The sequence below is a fragment of the Sapajus apella genome, unplaced genomic scaffold, assembly GCF_009761245.1.
Source record: "Sapajus apella isolate SASKATOON/1434 unplaced genomic scaffold, GSC_monkey_1.0 scaffold6, whole genome shotgun sequence".
Taxonomy (NCBI): Eukaryota; Metazoa; Chordata; class Mammalia; order Primates; family Cebidae; genus Sapajus; species Sapajus apella.
The window spans coordinates 59,360,728-59,375,198 of record NW_022436946.1 but is presented as its reverse complement, the minus strand read 5'-3'; the positions used below and the strand labels follow the sequence as shown (position 1 = coordinate 59,375,198).

Below are 14,471 nucleotides of genomic sequence, written 5' to 3'. Positions count from 1 at the left end.
GGCACGTGCCACCATACCCAGCTAATTTTTGTGTTTTTATTAGAGGTAGGGCTTTACCATGTTAGCCAGGATGGTCTCAATCTCTTGACCTTGTGATCTGCCTACCTCGGCTTCCCAAAGTACTGGGATTGCAGGCATGAGCCACTGTGCCCGGCCCTGTAAACATAATTTTTATGTGTACTGGGAAACCAAAAAAATTCATGTGACTCATTTTACTGTGATATTTGTTTTATTATGGTGGTCCATAACCAAACCCACAATATCTCCAAGGCATGCCTGTATAATTCAAATTACTAAAATTCGGTTGGGTGCCATGGCTCACACCTGTAATCCCAGCACTTTCGGAGGCCAAGGTAGGCAGATTGCTTGAGCCCAGGAATTCAAGAGCAGCCTAGGCAACATGGTGAAACCCCATCTCTACAAAAAATATGAAAAGTTGGCAGGGCATGGTGGCGTGTGCCTGTGGTCTCAGCTACTCAGAAGACTGAGATAGGAGGATTGCTTGAGCCTGGGAGGTGGAGGTTGCAGTGAGCTGAGATCATGCCACTGCACTGCAGCCTGGGCAACAGAGTGAGAGCTTGTCTCAAAAATAAAATGAAATAAAGTTCAAATTGTATCCTTTTTTCAGGAGCTCATCATTGTCAGGAAGGTAGAAATACTTTTGTGGACTGCATTCTCTACAAAATAAACAGCCATATTCTATTATTAAAATGGTAGCTCTATATCATTTCTTTCTCCCCTCAAAAATGTTTAACAGATCTGATTTCTCTCTAGATACCAGAATTTCTTTCCATTTTATTACAAAATCTTGGAGAAAGGGTCATTTTGAAGAAAACAGAGCTTGCAGCTTTAAAACCTAATTGTTATTCTGATATGCCAAAACCCAGTTGCCTTTATGCTCAGTGCATTTCTCTTTGTATGTTCTAAACTGACTATATTCTTCCCTTGGTACTTAAGGAATCAAAAACCCTAACACTGTACTTATAATTGACTGGTTGTGTTAAAAGTGACCATGCTGGCTAGGCGCAGTGGCTTACGCCTGTAATCCCAGCACTTTGGAAGGCTGAGGTGGGTGGATCACAAGGTAGGGAGTTCAAGACCAGCCTGGCCAAGATAGTGAAACCCCCATCTCTACAAAAAATACAAAACTTAGCTGGGCATGTTGGCAGGCACCGGTAATCCCAGCTACTTGGGAGGCTGAGGTAGGAGAATTGCTTGACTCAGGAGGCGGAGGTTGCAGTGAGCCGAGATCATGCCATTGCAATCTAGCCTGGACAACAGAGCGAGAGTCCATCTCCAAAAACAAAAAAAGTAACCATGTTTTTGTGCATCTAAAAATAGAACATAAAATATCATTTATGATTTTGCTGCAGGACATCCTTCTGTGGTTTTTTTTTTTTTTTTTCCTTCTGTGGTTTTTTATTACAACCCCCTCTGCTACCCTTTTGAAATTCCTTTAATGTCAGGGACATTTACTTCAAGAGTAAGAGAATAAATCTTAAGAGACTTTTAGGCTGGACACAGTGGCTCACACCTCTAATCCCAGCACTTTGGGAGGCCAAGGCAGGAGGAATGCATGCGGGCAGGAGTTCAAAACCAGCCTGGGGAACAGCAAGACACCATCTCAACTCCACCAACAAAATTGACCAGGCGTAGTACTCCAAGCTTTTTGAGAGGCTGAAGCAGGAAGATGACATGAGTCCAGGAATTGTCTGCAGTGAGCTACGATTGCATCACTGCACTCCAACCTGGGCCACAGAGTAAGGCCCTGTCTGAAAACAAAATAGAAGACTTTTAGTATGTGCTGTGAATTTATTAGCCAACTAAATCAGATGAAGGTAATATTCCAGTTATGTAAGTTGTTCTCACAGTGTTAATAAAAGATGGGTACAAAGTGATGAGAAAACATTTTCTCCAAATTTAAGCAAATAGAAGCTATGTAATTCCTGATGGATTTTGCATGAAAAAAAAAACAAAAACATCAGAAGCTATTCAGTTACTTAAGTGAGGCGCAAAAATGTTACAATACTTAATCTAGAAGGGAAACCAAAGTATTGATTCATTCTAATTAGTATTAATTAATGCATCTTGTCGCCCAGGCTGGAGTGCAGTGGCGTGATCTTGCTCACTGCAACCTCTGCCTCCTGGGTTCAAGCAATTCTCTTGCCTTAGCCTCCCAAGTAGCTGGGATTACAGGTGCCTGTCACCGTGCCCGGCTAATTTTTTTATTTTTAGTAGAGATGGGTTTCACCCTCTTGGCCAGGCTGGTCTTGCACTCTGACCTCGTGATCCACTGCCTCAGCCTCCAAAAGTGCTGGAATTACAGGCATGAGCCACTGCACCTGGCCTAAGTAATGTATCTTAAATCCCCAGGCCCCATACCCAAACCTGGCTGAATTACCTCTCTTGGAAATGGACAATAATGATGCCCTTTACGAGAGGTCTGTTTCATGAAAGACTGGCAAGCTTTAAAGAGAGGAGTACAGATCTGGCGTCCAGGAAGGCATGGGTTCTGATTTCATGTCTGACAGCAGCCTTTGTACCCTCTGCCAAGTACCTTTCTGTGGCTTTTCTTTTCTTTTTTCTTAGAAAGATGACTGCTGGACTGATAGTTCAGACTGGTCCTCATGAACTAGTCTGCTGCTCCCATGAATTTGCACCAGTAACATTATTTTAGTTTCACAAATTTTTATAAGGCAAATACCCTCGTAAAGCTATCACTCTGGTCAGAAATAGAACTTTGCCGGTCACCCCAGAAGCTCCTCCTTCTGTTCTATCCCAGTCATAATTCCCTCCTCCAAAAGTAACTACAGGCAGTTCTTGCTTTACACAGCATTGTGTAGTGGAAAAATGATAGTTCATGCTGAAACACTGATAAGCTATCCTAATAATCAGTGGGAAAAATTGTGACTGTTCTGGAATCTTTAAAAATTTGTGTCAAAACATTAAAAGCCCTTTTACTGTCTGTTATAATTGTATAGGGAAGTGAAAACATAGTAAAGTGTTGTACCCTATAATTTAAAATATTAGCAACAGTGAGAATAAAAGGTTTCATTTCTTTGTAAAAACTTATCAAGAGTAGTTTGAATAGTGCTTGCCTTCGTTTTTCTCATCATATAACTTAGGATATACAACAAGCATCTTTTCTATGCCTTGATGAATTTTTATACTAGTTTTGAAGTTTGAATCAGCTTTTAAGATTTTATCTTTTGTGCTTTCAACATTGGGAAGTGCCTCCAAGAGTTCCCTTTTTCTTTTCTTTTTTTTTTTTTTTTTTTTTTGACATGGAGTCTTGCTCTGTTGCCCAGGCTGGATTGCAGTGGCGTGATTATGGCTCACTGTAACCTCCACCTCCCAGGTTCAAGCGATTCTCCTGCCTCAGCCTCCCAAATAGCTGGGACTCCAGGTGCACCCCACCATGCCCAGCTATTTTTAGTAGGGACAGGGATTAGCCATGTTGTCCAGGCTGGTCTTGAACTCCTGACCTCAGGTGATCCACCTGCCTTAGCCTCCCTAAATGCTGGGATTATAGACGTGAGCCACTGCGCCCGGCAAGAGTTCATTTAATGCAAAGTTTTTGCTAGTGTCATTTCTTCATTTTTTTCATGTCAACAACTTTTCTCACGTACGTCAGTAACTTTTCTTTATGAAGGTCTTTCGGGGGCACATCTAGAGTCTTCAGGTGGTGGTGATGCTCACATTCCCATGGTCAGCTATTTCTTCTATATGTAAGTCTGTTTATATTCTACTCATATTTTACATCCAGTGTTATTGTCACTTTTCATTCCTTTGCTACACTTTCATCTTTGGTGGCCAGTTTCTTCTTCGATTATTCATTTTATAAAATGTTATGTGGGTTTATCTCTGGGAGACCAGGAAGCAACACAGATACTTGGTTTGCTCTCTGTGAGAGAACTGAATAACAGATGAGTAGTGACCAATTATGGACTTTGAAAGGAGTGATGTAATTGGTCACTGATCATGATGCACATCTGTTAATTACATAGTGATCTGTGGCCAGAAGAACTATTAGTGAAGTTTGTACTTCATGTAATTTCTTAAAGTTAATATAATGTGGTAAGTGAAATTTGAGATATGTTATTGGGGCACTGCTGTAATTTAACTAAACTGGAATTGGAATTGTGCATATTGGAATCATGTAAAGTAAAGACTACCTTCATGATTCTTTTATAGTAATCACTTCCTTGTATTTTTTTATAGTTCTATGAACCAAATGTACATTTTTAGACAACATAGTTTAGTGTTGTCCCTTCAAATGTTTTTGTTGTCTTCTGAGGTTTGTTTGTTTGAGAGGGAGTCTCACTCTGTCACCAAGGCTGATGTGCAGCGATGTGATCTCAGCTCAATGCAACCTCTGCTTCCAGGGTTCAAATGATTCTCCTGCCTCAGTCTCCTGAGTAGCTGGGATTACAGGTGTGTGCCACATTGCCCGGCTAATTTATTTTTGTATTTTTAGTAGAGACAGGGTTTTGCCATGTTGGCTAGGCTGGTCTCAAACCTCTTACCTGAAGTGATCCACCTGCCTTGGCCTCCCAAAGTGCTGGCATTATAGGTGTGAGCCACCACACCCAGCCTGTTTTTTGTTTTTTTTTTTGAGATGGAGTCTTGCTCTGTAGCCCAGGCTGGAGTGCAGTGGCGCGATCTTGGCTCACTGCAACCTCCGCCTCCCCGGTGCCCGGCTCAAGTCATTCTCCTACCTCAGCCTTCCAAGTAGCTGGGATTACAGGCATGAGCCACCAGGCCCTGCTAATTTTTTGTATTTTTTAGTAGAGATGGGATTTCACCACATTGGCCAGTCTGGTCTTAAAACTCCTGACCTTGCGATCCGCCTGCCTCGGCCTCCCAAAGTGTTGGGATTACAGGCATGAGTCACCTCGCCTGGCCTTTTTTTTTTTTTTTTTTTAAATCTATGGATTTACCCTCTGTATTAGGCCATTTTTGCATTGCTATACTGAAGTACATGATTCTGGGTAATTTATAAAGAAAAGAGGTTTAATTGGCTCACAGTTCAGCAGGCTGTACAGGAAGCATGGTGCTGGCATCTGCTTGGCTTCCAGGGAGGCCTTAAGTAGCTTTTACTCACAGTGGAAGGTAAATGGGAGTGAGAGTGGGGGAGGTGCCATACACTTTTAAAGAACCAGATATTGTGAGAACTCACTCACTATTATGAGGACAGCTCTAAGCCATTTGATATGGTTTGGATCTGTGTCCCCACCAAATCTCATGTTGAACTGTAATCCCCAATGTTGGAGGTGGGACCAGGTGGGAGGTTATTGGATCATGGGGGTTTAGCACGGTCCCCTTGATGCTGTTCTCATGGTAGTGAGTGAGTTATCAAATATCTTGTTGTTTTAAAAGCATGTAGCACCTCCCGCTCTCTCTTCCTCCTGCTCTGGCCATGTAAGACATGCCAACTTCCCTTCAACTTTTGCTATAATTTGTAAGTTTCCTGAGGCCTCCCCAGGAGCTGATGTCATCACACTTCCTGTACAGCCTGCAGAACCATTAGCCAGTTAAACCTCTTTTCTTTATAAATTAGGCACTCTCAGGTATTTCTATCCTTTTTTTTTTTTTTTGAGACAGCATCTTGCTCTGTTGCCCAGGCTGGAGTGCAGTGGTGCAATCTTAGCTCACTGCAACCTCCACCTCCTGGATTCAAGTGATTCTCCTGCTTCAGCCTCCCGAGTAACTGGGATTACAGGCACATGCTATCATGCCTAGCTAATTTTTTTGTATTTTTATTAGAGATAGTCTTTTGTCATGTTGGCCACGCTGATCTTGAATTCCTAACCTCAAGTGATCCACGTGCTTTGGCCTCCCAAAGTCAAGTATTTCTTTATAGCAGTGCAAGAATGGACTAATACACCATTGATGAGGGATCTGCCCCACCTCCATGACCCAGTCACCTCCCACCAGGCTCCACTTCCAATTGTGGGTTACATTTCGACATGAGATTTGGTAGGTGACAAATATCCAACTCTGTCACCCTCTATCTTAGATTGGCAGGGTTGCCATAACAAAATACTATAGACTGGGTGGCATAAACAACAGAAATTTATATTCTCATGGTTTTGGAGACTAGAAGTCCAAAACCAATGTGCTGGCAGAATTAGTTTCTCCCGAGACCTCTCTCTTTGGGTTGCAGATGGCCACCTTCTCTCTGTATTTTCACTTGGTCTTGCCTCTGTGCACCCACATCCTTAGTGTCTCCAGTCAGACTGGGTTAGGGCCTACCCTAATGGCCTCGTTTTAGCCTAATGACCTCTTTCAGGGCTCTGTCTCCAAATAGTCATGCTCGGAGGTATTGGGAGAGCTTTAATATATGAACTTGTTCTGCTCATAATGGCCTCCATCCTTTCTTTTCTTTACTACTTGTCTGACAAAATAGCTGGGCTATTTTACCACTAGTCACATAAAATGTAAATTATGGCCACAGAAATTTTACATTAAAGTGTTAGTATCATCCACGAAGGATACCATTGAAGATTAGCCTGTATTAAGTAGGGTAAAATTATGTTTCGGTTACTAAGGCTGTATAACAAATTACCCTAAAACGTGGTAGCTTAAAACAGCAACAATTATTTATTGTGTCTCTTAGTCTGTCAGTCAGTCAGGAATTAATTAGGAAGCGGCCTGGCCAAGAGGTTCTGACCTTAGTCCCTCAAGGCAATTGCAGTCACATGCCAGGTGGGGCTGCAGTCATCTGAAAGCTTGACTGCAGTGAGATGGTCCACTTCTAAGATGGTGCGTTCGCATGGTTGGCATGTTGGTGGTAGCTGCTATTTGTTGTGTATATCCTTTCTACTGGCTGCTTGAATTTCCTCATGGCATGGCCGCTGGTTTTCCCCAGAGTAAGTGACTCAAGATGCCAAGACAGAAGATGCGTGCTTTTCATGCTAGCCTCAGAAGTTAGGTATTGCCACTTTCGGCATGTTCTATTGGTCAAACAGACCCAGCCTTGATCCACTGTGGAAGAAGCCTTCACAAAGGCATTAATTATAGGAGGTCGGGATTATTGGAAACTATCTTGGAGACAGACTTCCATAAATTGGAGTGGTAAAAAGTGTCTTACTTTTGGGAAACCTGTTTGCAAGTCTCCGTCTTCAAATGCTCACTTACCATACATGCATGTCATCAAAATTAAACATTACTAAATGCTATCTTTCTACTTCTCACTTAATGAAGTAATATTTTTAAGAGCTTTTGGGAGAAATTGTTATGCTTAATCTCCATATGACAAAAAGCATTATACTAATCCAAATACATATATTTATCTATTAATAGATTTATCTTCAACTTTATCATTTATCTAAGATACTGGTTGTAAACCAGCTCTTCTTAAAATTGAAGGTATTTTTGCCCAAGATGAAACAATTCTATTTGGGTAAAAGATGCACTTATGTATACAAAGCAAAGAACAACACAGTGACTCCTGGTGGCAAACCAAACCAAACCAGAGTAATCTAGGGAAAGGTAACTCGGGCCCACGGAAACAGTGGCATGGTTTGTGCCAAATTCCAAGGCAACCTTCCTGCTAAGGCTATTGGACATAGAATCCAAGTGATGCTGTACCCCTCAAGGATTTAAACTAATGAGAAGTCAATAAATAAATGTGGATTTGTTTAAAAAAAAAAAAAAAAAAAGAAATCCTAACCCTCAGTGTGATGGTAGTAGGAGGTGGGGCCTTTGGGATATACAAAAATCGTGAGTTTGGAGCCTTCATGAATGGGATTATATCCTTATAAAAGAGACCTCAGAGACTCTCTAGGCCTCCTTCTACCATGTGAGGACTCAGTGAGCAGATAGTGTTCTATGAGCCAGGAAATGGCCCTCACCAGATTCCAAATCTTCTGGTTTCTTCATTTTAGACTTTCCAGCCTCCAGAACTGTGAGAGATAAATGTTTGTAGTTTAAGCCATTGAATCTATGGTGTTCTGTTACAGCAGCCAGAACTACTAAGACATAAATCATTTTTTTTTTTGAGACGGAGTCTCACTCTGTTGCCCAGACTAGAGTGCAGTGGCGTGATGTTGGCTTAGTGCAACCTCTGCCTCCCAGGCTCAAGTGATTCTCCTGCCTCAGCCTCCTGAGTAGCTGGTATTACAGGCATGCGCCACCACGCCCAGCTAATTTTTGTACTTTTTTTTTTTTTTTTTTAGTAGTGACGGAGTTTTACTGTGTTGGCCATGCTGGTTTTGAACTCCTGACCTTGTGATTTGCCCGCCTTGGTATCCCAAAGTGCTGGGATTACAGGTGTGAGCCACTGCACCTGGCCAACATAAATCATTTTTAATGGTGAAAGTAATAAGTGGAAATTATGGGAAAATTGGTAATGATTTTGGGCTATAACTGTGGAAAAGTAGAATATATGTGTGCATTAGGGTTCTCTAGAGGGACAGAATAGGATAGAATTTATTAAGGAGAATTGACTCACAGGATCACAAGGTAAAGTCCCAGGAAGCCAGTGGTGGATCAGTCCAAATCTCAAAACCTCAAAAGGAGGGAAGCTGACAGTGTAGCCTTCAGTCTGTGGCCAAAGGCCGAAGAGCCCCTGGCAAACACTGGTGTAAATCCAGGAGTCTAAAAGCTGAAAAACTTGGAGTCTGTTGTTCGAGGGCAGGAAGCATCCAGCACAGGAGAAAGAGGAAGGCTGGAAGACTCAGCAGGTCTGCTCTTCCATCTTCTCCTGCCAGCTTTATTCTAGCTGTACTGGCAGCTGACTAGATGGTGCCTACCCAGATTGAGGGTGGGTCTGCCTCTTCTGGTCCACTGACTCACGTGTTAATCTCCTTTGACAACACCCTCACAGACACACCCAGGAACAATACTTTGCATCTTTCAATCCAATCAGGTTGACAATATTAACCATCACAGTGTGAAATTCCACTGAGGAGCCCTGTGTGGTCTTGGCTAGTTCTTGGCCTGTGCTGTGTCCTGGGGTTCAGCACCATAGGCAGCTACTCCTGCCATGCTCCCCCCACCCCCACATTTGACTTGCAAAAGGAGTGACAACAACCTTGGGCAATGTGGAGGGTGTGTATACCTGTGGTGTCCGTGCTTCGTGTCCTGTTGGTTCAGAGTTCACCTTTTTTCTAATAGTCTTCTTCAAATGAACACTATTAGAAACTTCAAATGAACACTATTTTATGTTAAGCCATTTATGTCTTTAAATTCATCCCCTCAATGTTCATAAACCCAGCATAATGCAGAGAAGCCTCAGGTTAATTTAAAGCTTCTGTGCCATAGGACTGAACTCTTCAATGTTTATTCTTGGTTCAGTCCTCTAACCTCTATTTCCACTGCCATCTAAGGATCATTTCTCTGTCCTACCCTTGTAAGGGTTAGGGTTGTTTTAAGCTCACTCGAGCCTTGAACTCCTAGGCTCAAGTGATCCTCCTGCTTCAGACTCCTGAGTAGCTAGGACTATACAAGTGTGTGCTACCATGCTCAGCTAATTTTAAAATATATTTTTAGAGATAGAGTCTTGCTGTGTTGACCAAGTTGGTCTTGGACTCCTGGCCTCAAGCAATCCTCCTTCCTTGGGCTCCTGAGTAGCTGCAGTTACAGGCACAAGCTGCTGTGGCCAGCTTAGGGTGGTTGACATTATGACAGTTATAAGGAGATGTATCAGGCTCTATCTTCTTTCCATAAATATTTATTCTGCTTAATTATTATGGACAAAGAAAGCTGAGAGTAGCATTTCTAATGTTTCCAGAATTGTGCTGCTACTGTATAAAATTGATTAACTATTATCTTTGGAATATATCCATGGCTCCTGGCCTGGTGTTTTGGAATTCAAAGGGGAGTTTTATTAATAGCTCCTTGAGATTTACATATACCTTGGAAGAAACTGAATTTTTTGAAATTGGGATAAATGTTTCAGGTATCATATATGCCTTTAACATAAAGGCATATATAATGTAAGAGTATGTTAGTTGATGGGAGATAATAGAATTAGTGAGAGATGAGATTTCTTATGTATTACAGTATTATGTGCTGTTTGTAGGAAGTTATGTAGTTACCGAAGTGATAGAACAGTGTGAAGTAAAAGATTCATGGCTTTATGTTAAGCCAACTTGTGTCCATTGCAGAGCTGATGCTAATAATTTAGAATTCAGTGTTTCTTTTTTTAGCAGTTCACATTCACTCATAACCACTCAGTATCATTTGCTAAAGATGCTTTGATTTCATTAATAAAAGAAAATTAGGAACATTATTAAAATATGATAAAAGTATAAGCTCTCTAACATATTGTAGTTTGTTTGAACTACACAGGGCTGCAGAAATGAATCAACATTCAATCCAGACTTTTGTGAACAGAGTATGAGAAATGATGTTATTGAATTTTTACAGCCCTGGAAGTTTGTCTAATAATTTGGGTAGCTGTCACACTGAGTTTCATACAATTCATATCATAAAAATATAACTATTATATTTATTTCTACTGTACTCCACAAGCTCATTAGAGATAACCAGTGCTAGTTATAAAAATGAAATGGGCTGGGAGCAGTGGCCTGTAATCCTGTACTTTGTACACCTGAGGTAGGCGGATCACCTGAGGTCAGGGGTTCAAGACCAACCTGGCCAACACGGTGAAACCCTGTCTCTACTAAAAATACAAAAAATTAGCCAGACGTGGTAGTGCATGCCTTTAAACCCGCTTACTTGGGAGGCCGGGGCAAGAGAATCACTTGAACCTGGGAGGTGGAGGTTGCAGGAAGCTGCGATCGTGCCACTGCACTCCAGCTTGGGCGACAGAGTAAGACTCCCTCTCAAAATAATAATAATAAAAATGAAGGAAGTTTACAATGTTTGTCTTCTTTTTAGGATTAAACTGTTTTTGGGCTGGGTGTGGTGACTCATGCCTGTAATCCCAGCACTTTGGTAGGCCGAGGCAGGTGAATCATGAAGTCAGGAGGTCGAGGTCAGGAGGTCGAGGACAGCCCAGCCAACATGGTGCAACCCTGTCTCTACTAAGAATACAAAAAATTACCTGGGCGTGGTGGCGGGTGCCTGTAATCCCAGCTACTCTGGAGGCTGAGGCAGGAGAATCGCTTGAACTTGGGAGGCGGAGGTTGCAGTGAGCCAGGGACGTGCCACTGTGTTCCAGCCTGGGCAACAGTACAAGACTCTGTCTCAGTCTCAAAAACAAACAAACAATTTTTGCAGAGTCAAGGTTATTGAAATTTATTTGTAGCAGAGATGTATCATAAACAGTTTTTTTCAGATACATAATACAAGCCATCTGTTGGCGTCTATCTGTCTGCCTTAGAAAAAAAGACGTCTCCATGCTGCAGGATAGAGAGAGTGAAGCACCTCCGACTGGTAAATGCTGAAGAATACAGTTCTAACACATACAGGACATGGAATCACAGTGACTAATTACACTAACTAGATTGCTTCTGAAATACCAATACCATTTTAAGTCCTGATCTGAGTGGGCTTCACATGCCTCCGTTTTGTCTTTCATATTTAATATATTGCATTTTGTTTTAGAGACAGAACAAAGTCTGTTGCATAAGACAATAAAAATATTGTCTTTGGGCAATTCCTATAACAGACTTTCTGTTTTAACAGATCTCTTAACTGGAGCTGTTTATTTATTTTTAGAGATGTTTATAAGTATACAAGTACCCCTATGTATTGACTACCAAGATGAGTTTTTAGTTTTTTTTTTTTTTTTTGAAATGGAGTCTTGCTCTGTTGCCCAGGCTGGAGTGCAATGGCGCGATCTCGGCTCACCACAACCTCCACCTCCTGGGTTCAAGGGATTCTCCTGCCTCAGCCTCCCGAGCAGCTGGGATTACAGGTGCATACCACTGCGCCCCTATAACTTTTGTATTTTTAGTGGAGACACGGTTTCACCATGTTGGCCAGGCTGGTCTTGGACTCCTGACCTCAGGTGATTTTTTTTTTTAATTTAGAAACAAGGTATTAGTCTGTTACCCAGGCTGAAATGCAGTGGCACTATCAGAGCTCACTCAAACTCCTTGGCTCAAAATCCTCCTGCCTCAGCCTTCCAAGTAGTTAGGACTATGTGCCACCATGTCCAGCTAATTAAAAAAAAAAAAAAATTCTTTTTTGTGAAAACGGAAATCTTGCTATGTTGCCCTGACTTGTTTCAAAGTCCTGGCCTCAAGTGATCCTCCCACTTTGGCCTCCCAAAGTGTTGGGTTTACAGGCATGAGACATCATACCTGGGTATATTTTCTAATATTGTTCTGGAAAATCTTCCCTGACAACAAGCCCAAGCAGCACTCAGGGGATCGGAGGAACACATTTTATTAAGCCAGCAGGCCAAGAAGGGTTCACACCCAAAAGTCTGGATGCCGGCTGAGAAAAGTACACAGTTTTTATAGGTAAAGGGGCAGGGGAAGTAACTCAGGACTTTAGACAACGCAGCAGGTTTTAGACGACGCAGAGTTTTCCTTAAGGCTTTTTAGTTAGTAAGCAATAATCTGAGGTACAAAAGCAGAAAGAGGCAGTTACTAGCAATAATAGGGGCAATTTTAAAATGGGGACTGTTGCTGACTACGTGCTTACAAAATCCTGGGCCAAATTTCCACTTCAATATATATGCATTTTTTTTTTTTTTTTGAGACAGAGTTTCGCTCTTGTTACCCAGGCTGGAGTGCAATGGCGCGATCTCGGCTCACCACAACCTCCGCCTCCTGGGTTCAAGCAATTCTCCTGCCTCAGCCTCCTGAGTAGCTGGGACTACAGGCATGCACCACCATGCCCAGCTAATTTTTTGTATTTTTAGTAGAGGCAGGGTTTCACCATGTTGATCAGGATGGACTCGATCTCTTGACCTTGTGATCCACCCGCATCGGCCTCCCAAAGTGCCAGGATTATAGATGTGAGCCACCGTGCCCGGCCCTATATATGCTTTTTAAAGTAAAATACATAAGAGCAGTTTTATCACATATTTTTTCATTCAGTGTTTTTTCTGAGCATTTTCTATGTTATTAATTTTTTAAAACAACATAATTTTTTTTTTTTTTTTGAGGTGGAGTTTCACTCTGTCACCAGGCTGGAGTGCAGTGCCATGAGATCTGCTCACTCTAGCCTCTGCCTCCTTGGTTCAAGCAATTTTCCTGCCTCAGCCTCCTGAGTAGCTGGGATTATAGGCATGTACCACCATGTCCAGCTAATTTTTGTAGTTTTAGTAGAGATGGGGTTTCACCATGTTGGCCAGGATGGTCTTGATCTCTTGACCTCGTGATCCACCTGCCTCAGCCTCCCAACAAAGTGCTGAGATTACGGGAGTAAGCCACTGTGCCTGGCCCAAAACAACATAATTTTTAATAGCTGCAAAATATTTTATCATGTGGATATACCATAATTTTACTGGTTTCCTATTATTAGACATTAAGGAAGCCCCTGGAATGTCATTTGAAAAGCAGAAAGTATTGTACATAAATGTTTTGTACATTTGTGTACAATTAATTCCTTAAGATGGATTACCAAAAATTAAAGTACTGGGTGTAAGTTATGAACATTTTTTTCATATAATGCTTTTCATACAATACAAGGATCATACACTGCTTTTCAAATAATTATATCTTTTTTTTTTTTTTTTTGAGATGGAGTTTCGCTCTTGTTACCCAGGCTGGAGTGCAATGGTGCGATCGCGGCTCACCGCAACCTCCGCCTCCTGGGTTCAGGCAATTCTCCTGCCTCAGCCTCCTGAGTAGCTGGGATTACAGGCACGCGCTACCATGCCCAGCTAATTTTTTGTATTTTTAGTAGAGACGGGGTTTCACCATGTTGACCAGGATGGTCTCGATCTCTTGACCTCGTGATCTACCCACCTTGGCCTCCCAAAGTGCTGGGATTACAGGCGTGAGCCACCGCGCCCGGCCCTCAAATAATTATATCTTAATAGAGTATCTCATCAAATTGGAGACCTTACAACTTTTTCAAAGAGGATATGAAAACTGCCATTTACTTTGGACAAAATTTTTTTTTTTTTTTTGTGAGATGGAGTCTTGCTCTGTCACCCAGGCTAGAGTGCTATGGCTTGATTTTGGCTCACTGCAACCCCCGCCTCCTGGGTTCAAGCAATTTTTCTGTCTTGGCCTCCTGAGTAGCTCAGATTACAGGCACCCGCCACCATGCTGACTAATTTTTTTGTATTTTTAGTAGAGACGGAATTTCACCATGTTGGCCAGGCTGTTCTCGAACTCCTGACCTCAGGTGATCCGTACGCCTCAGCCTCCCAAGTTGTTAGGATTACAGGCATGAACCACCTGCCCAGCCAAAAATCTTGTTTTTTAAAAAAAGCAGTTGACCTGCATTTTGGGGCCTGCTTCATAAATCCTTCTCATTGAAGGAGCTCATCCTCACTAATCTCCTTCCTTGGTAATAGTATCTTTTGTTGGATTCACTCTTGCAAAACAAAAATATGATAATGTATATCTGTGTACTGGACATATGAATCAAACTCT

The 14,471-nt window shown here is 42.0% G+C and overlaps 1 protein-coding gene and 1 long non-coding RNA gene across 3 annotated transcripts in view; one reads left to right on the top strand and one right to left on the bottom strand.

Annotated features, from left to right (window-relative positions):
• The window catches only part of ANKRD6 (ankyrin repeat domain 6), a 197,635-nt gene that overhangs the window by 22,106 nt on the left and 161,058 nt on the right, over window positions 1–14,471 (top strand). The window lies entirely within an intron of this gene.
• Window positions 1,504–12,638, bottom strand: LOC116549588. Its single transcript, XR_004267952.1, has 3 exons — window positions 12,334–12,638; window positions 11,395–11,399; window positions 1,504–1,514 (listed from the first exon to the last, which is right to left on the bottom strand). It is a non-coding gene; the product is annotated as an uncharacterized LOC116549588 (long non-coding RNA).